Source organism: Apus apus, chromosome 27 (genome assembly GCF_020740795.1).
Source record: "Apus apus isolate bApuApu2 chromosome 27, bApuApu2.pri.cur, whole genome shotgun sequence".
NCBI lineage: Eukaryota > Metazoa > Chordata > Aves > Apodiformes > Apodidae > Apus > Apus apus.
This window is the reverse complement of record NC_067308.1, coordinates 457,521-463,091: the sequence shown is the minus strand read 5'-3', so window position 1 is coordinate 463,091 and position 5,571 is coordinate 457,521.

The window sequence follows — 5,571 nt, the reverse complement described above, 5'->3', positions numbered from 1 at the left end:
CCTCCCCTCCCTGTCTGTGGAAGGAGGGAGTGGGAATTTGGCTGGAGGAGCTGAGAAGTGGGAATTGCCTGGTGTGAGGAGGTGATGGAGGAGGGGGGGGGGCGGGAAACGGGGGTGAGCAAAACCTCCCGGTTCCCCTGCAAGAGGGAGGAGGAGGAAGGTGGGAATGCTCAGGTTGGAGCATGGGATGGAAACGGGGTGGGAAGGTTCTTCAAAACCATCCAAGAAACCAGACCAAAGCTTTGGGAGAAGGTTGAGGGGGAAGCAGCACCTCTCTGGGTCCTTCCAGCCCGGAGCCGGGTGCCAGTTCAGTCTGAGCGTCACAAACCTTTTAATAGAGAGTTTCTTATTTTTTTTTAACACTGTTTTTATTTTATTTTATTTTTTTTGTTGTTGGTACTGAGCGAAGTATAGTTGGAATTGGATGATATTAGGGGAGGGGGGGAATTATTTTGGGGGGGGGTGTTGAACTCACCTGAACCCAACCCGACCTCCCGAGTGTCTTCCCAGCAGGGACTCGAAGGCTCTGGTTTTAAAAATGTTCTTTTAAAACATCTTCTTAGGGTGGGAGGGGGGTGGGTTTGACCACAGCGTTTGAGTGGTTTTGAGGTGGTTTTGGTTTGGTTTCCTCCCCCCCCAACCCTGCAGAAATAGTGTGTAAAATAACACCCCAAACAAACCAATAACAAAACACCCCGTGAACCCCCCGGTCGCCCCCGACTTAGAATCGAGACAAGAAGCAAGGTCAGTGTCCCCCACCCAGCAATAACCGTGGGTGGGGGAGTAGAGAGGACAAAGAGCACCTTGGAAATGATTCCAGGTGCCCCTCAGATGTCCTGTGGGCACCCCAAACCCCCCCCCCACCCCCTCAGTGATAACTCTTTTCTACTTGAGCAGCTGCTTCTCTTACTACCTCTTGTTCTGCCGAATCGAATTAACTCGGCTCCATTTTGCTGAGCCACGTAACTGACCTTGGGCTGAGGAACAGGATCAAAGGATATTTTTGATAATAGGGCTAAAAAAGCAAAGAACCCCCCCCAACAGAAAAAAAAAAAAAAAAACAAAAACCAACCCAGCTGAACCCATTTTACCCCCAGTCTTGTCCATTTTGTTCCCTTCTCCCCCAGCCCCTGTGGTGGAGGAAGAACCAGACCCTTCCCCTCCTCTTTGGGGAGGGGGTTTTAACTTGAGCACTGCAATTTTTGCACAGATGATGATGATTTTTTTTCTTCTTTTAGGTCTTTTTTTGTTTGTTTGTTTTGCCTTGTCACTGCAGTTCCCCAACCCAGGCCCCATCCTGGCCAGAACAAGGTTCACCTGGAAATAAACCCACGAATCCCCAGCGGCGATTTTGGAACGTTCCCGACGTTCCCTCTGGGTTTTATAGGATTCTTTGGATTCTTTTTCATCTGTGGGTGGTGGTGGTTGTTGATTTTTTTTTTCAGAGGGCATCAAACTATGCAATCCCTTCCCAGGCTGATCCTGCCCATCCCTGGAAAAGGGATGAGAGAACCTGGCAGGGGAGGTTGGAAGTGTACTTAGCACTGGGCACTCACCCCAAGCCTTATTCTCACTGAGGTTCTAATTCTCCCAATTTTAACCCCAAAAAAACCCCACCCTGGTTACACCCCAAATCAAGCTGAAATATTTCCAAACCAACCAAAACTCCTCATTTTGGTTTTTTGAGAGCAGTTTTTGCCTGTGGTGGTTCAGAACAGGGATGTTCACCCCCCAAGAGGTGACCATGGCGGGGGGAAGGCAAAGGTGAAGCTTCCCTGGTGATTCCTGAGGGGTTTTTTTGGGAATTTCTCTCCGTTTTGGTTGACTCCATCCTGCTGGAGGTCTCTGTGTGGTGGGCACTGATTTTCAGAAGCTCTTTTCCTGGTGATTTGTGGGCAGGAGGAACATCTTGGATGTTCAACCAGGTTTTGGGGAGCTTGGTTTTCATCTTGGGAATGGGGCAGAATCTTGTCTTAGGGGGGGGGGAGGGGAAAACTGGGGAATGCTGGTGGCAGGTTCCCCATCTATGCATCCTCCTGGAAGAAAATCATCCCAAATCCCACATCACCAGAGATGCTGTCACCCTTTCTCCTCCTGAGGGTATTTGTTTTGGAGGAAAAAGCCAGTTGAGGTGGCACTTGGTGTTAATTAATGAACTTGGATGGGATCCTGGTCCCTCTCCCAGGACTGGGACAGCCCAGGATGGGGGTGCAAACCTGGCCCCATCCTCTGGGAGGGTTTTGGTCGAGGAGAAAAAGGGCAAAACTCCCCAAAAAGTTGGTCTTCATTTTTTTTTTCAGGGGGGGTTTTGGACACCTCGACACCCAGCGCGGATCGGGCAGGATCTTCAGTCCTGGGTTTTCTTGGGGTTGGCAGAGTTGGTACCTTTGGTTTTGAAACCCAAATGGAGGGGGGGGGGAAAAAAAAAAGCAAACAACCAAAATTGGGACTTCAGGCAAGGCTGAAAACCCTTGGGTTGTTTTTTTTTTTGGGTTGAAGGGCAGAATTCTGTCCCCAACCTCAGCGGGGGTCGCACCCACCGGCCGCGATTCTTCAAGAACCATGAAGGATTTTCCAGGGTATTTTTTGTTTCCTTTATGGTGAAACTGGGGTTCCTTTTTTTTTTTTCCCCCTTCCTTTGTATGATCTTGTTTTTCTTTTCCTCCTCTTTCAGGGATTTATTAAACCCAAACCATATTTATTGAACCACGATCTCCACCCCCCACCAGGTTCCTCCTTCCTGAACCCACTCGATGTCTTTGGGGTGTTGGTGGGACCTGATCTTTTCCTACCCTTCTATTTTGATTTCAAACAGGGGGAGAGGAGGGAGAAAGTGACTCAAAACTCCAAAGCACCTTCCGTGGAGGACAAGCACCAAACATTCCCTCTGGGAGAGGTTTTTCTCCCCTCAGAAGGGGAGGGAGAAGCTGCACCTTCATCCCAAGGTCTTCATTTAAGTGCACTTAACTGGTGGGGTCAGGAAAAATGTTGCTGCCACCAGGCCCTGGGTGCAGTGACAATGATCTTGGGAGAGGCTGAATTGTCATCAAGGGGCTGAAAAAAAAAAACCCCACCCTTTTCGTTTTGTCCAAACCCATTTGAATTGAGTTTCATTCCCCCAGCCCCTTGGCTGGGGGGTGGGATGAGCACTAAACCCCCCCCCCCCAACCTCACCCCCAGTTCACTCCACCACGGTTTGATTTCCCAAAAGAATTCCCACTTTTATTTTTTTCAATTCAATTCCCTCTTGGGTCGGTGATTAATTTTTGTTCCCCCTCTGCTCTAGCAGTAGCTGGTGTGTGGCTGTACCCCCCCTTTTTTTCCCTCCCCCCCCCCCCCCTTTCTGCTGCCATAGATTCACTGACAATAAACAACATTTACACTAACGAAGCCCTGGGCAGCTCCCGTGCTTCTTTCCTCTGCTTCCCCTGGGAATTCCACCCCAACGGGCTCTGGGTGCCCCAAATTCCCTCCCTGGGGGCTGCTCTGCCCCCCTCCTCCCTCCAATCACTTCCCCTTGGTTTCCTTCTCCACTCTGAGCACAACATCTTTCCTGGGAAACGGGGAAGTTTTCCTTCTCTTCAAGTCCCAAATTCAGGATTTCATATAAAACCCAACATTCCCAACCCTCCCCATCCCAAATTTTTGTCCATTCTCCTTTAATTTTTTTTGGAGGAGCTTCTTGCCTGTGTTTGCAGCACCCAGGGGTGCTTGGACCCTTTTAGTATCCCAGGAAAACTTTGGCAACGGGGAAGAGAATCCAGCTCCTCCTTGGTTCAGGGAGCAGCTCCCCTGCCTCTTTTCTCTCCCTCCCCTGGGAATTCCATCCCAACGGGCTCTGGGTGCCCCAAATTCCCTCCCTGGGGGCTGCTCTGCCCCCCTCCTCCCTCCAATCATTCCCTTCCCCTTGGTTTCCTTCTCCACTCTGAGCACAACATCTTTCCTGGGAAACAGGGAAGTTTTCCTTGTCCCAAATTCAGGATTTAATTGAAAATCCAACCCTCCCCATCCCAATTTTTTTGGTCCCGGGGCCTCCTCCTCCCTGCTGCATTTTGGAGGGGGGGGGGGGGGGGTTGGTTGGAAACAGGGATGGGAGGAAAACGGGAACACTTTGGTTTGTGTTCCAACCCCCCCCCCCCCCCGGGATTTCTTTGCATCGGGATTTTCTGCTCCCGATGGTTTTTTTTTCCCTCCCAGTGCCACGTGGAGACTGGTTCCCCCATCTATTCCCCAAAACCCCCCCCCTGGTTTTTGGGGCGTCCTGGCCTGACCCCGAGCTTGGAGAGCAGCTCCTGGGATCAAACCCTGCAGGAAATTCCTCCTCTTTGCCAGATGCTGGAGCCAAAAATCCCAGCCGAGCTCCCCCCCCCCCCCACCCCATCCTTGGGGGGATTTTCCCGCGGGATTAAAACGGGGGAGCTGGAGCCACCAGGGAACCCCCCCAAAAAATCGAGGCGGGGAGGGGAAGGGGTGTTAATTACACCTCAAATAAGCTTTTTAGCTGGAGGGTGTGATGCTCCAGCGGGGCTGGATTTAGGGCTGGATTTATCCCACCTTGTCCCGGCAATGATGCCAGGAGGAGCTGAGCCCGAGGGAGGGGGGGTTATGAAAGAGGGGGTGGGGGTGTCGGGGGGTGACAGAAGGTGTCCCCAGGGCCACCAAGTGCTGAAAATGGGCTCGGGACCCCCCAGCCCAGTCCCTTGGGTGCTGTGGTGGGGTTGGGGGCAGCGGGAACCCCGGAGCTCGGGGTGCCGGGCTTGGATCGGGGGGGGTTTTCCGGGGTTGGGAGGAGGAGGAGGAGGAGGAGGAGGAGGAGGAGGAGGAGGCGGCCGTGCTTGGGTGCTGAGTCACGGAGCAGGAGCAGCTCGTTCCTCCCGGCAGAGAGAGAAGGCGGCCCGAGGGGTGTCTGGGGCAGGATGTGACCCCTCCGAGGCTCTGGGTCCCTTTTGGGGGTGTCTGGGGCAGGATGTGACCCCTCCGAGGCTCTGGGTCCCTTTTGGGGGTGTCTGGGGCTGGATGTGGCCCCTCTCGAGTCCGTAGGTCCCTTTTGAGGTGTCTGGATATGGCCCCTCCAGCACCGTGCACCCCTTTTTTGGGGTGCCAGGATCTCTAGGTCTCCCTCCCAACACCCTGCCCCCCCCCCCCCCCCTCTTTGGGGTGCCCGGGGCTATAGGTGTGTCCCCCACACCAGCCCCCACACGGTCCTTTTTGGGGTGCTGGGCTGTACGTCCCCATCCAGCTCCGTCCCTTTCGGGGTCCCCCTGAGCTGCACCTCCCCCATCCAGAGACCCCCCCCCAAGGGGGTCTCCCTGCTTACGGGGGCGGCTGCTGCCGGGGGGGGTGCGGGCAGCGGGGTCCCCTGCCCCATCTCCTGCCCCTCCTGCCCCTCCCTGCCCCATCTCCTGCCCCCCCCGCCCCATCTCCTGCCCCCCCTGCCCCATCTCCTGCCCCTCCTGCCCCCCCCGCCCCATCTCCTGCCCCCCCTTGCCCCATCTCCTGCCCCCCTTGCCCCATCTCCTGCCCCCCCGCCCCATCTCCTGCCCCTCCTGCCCCCCCCGCCCCATCTCCTGC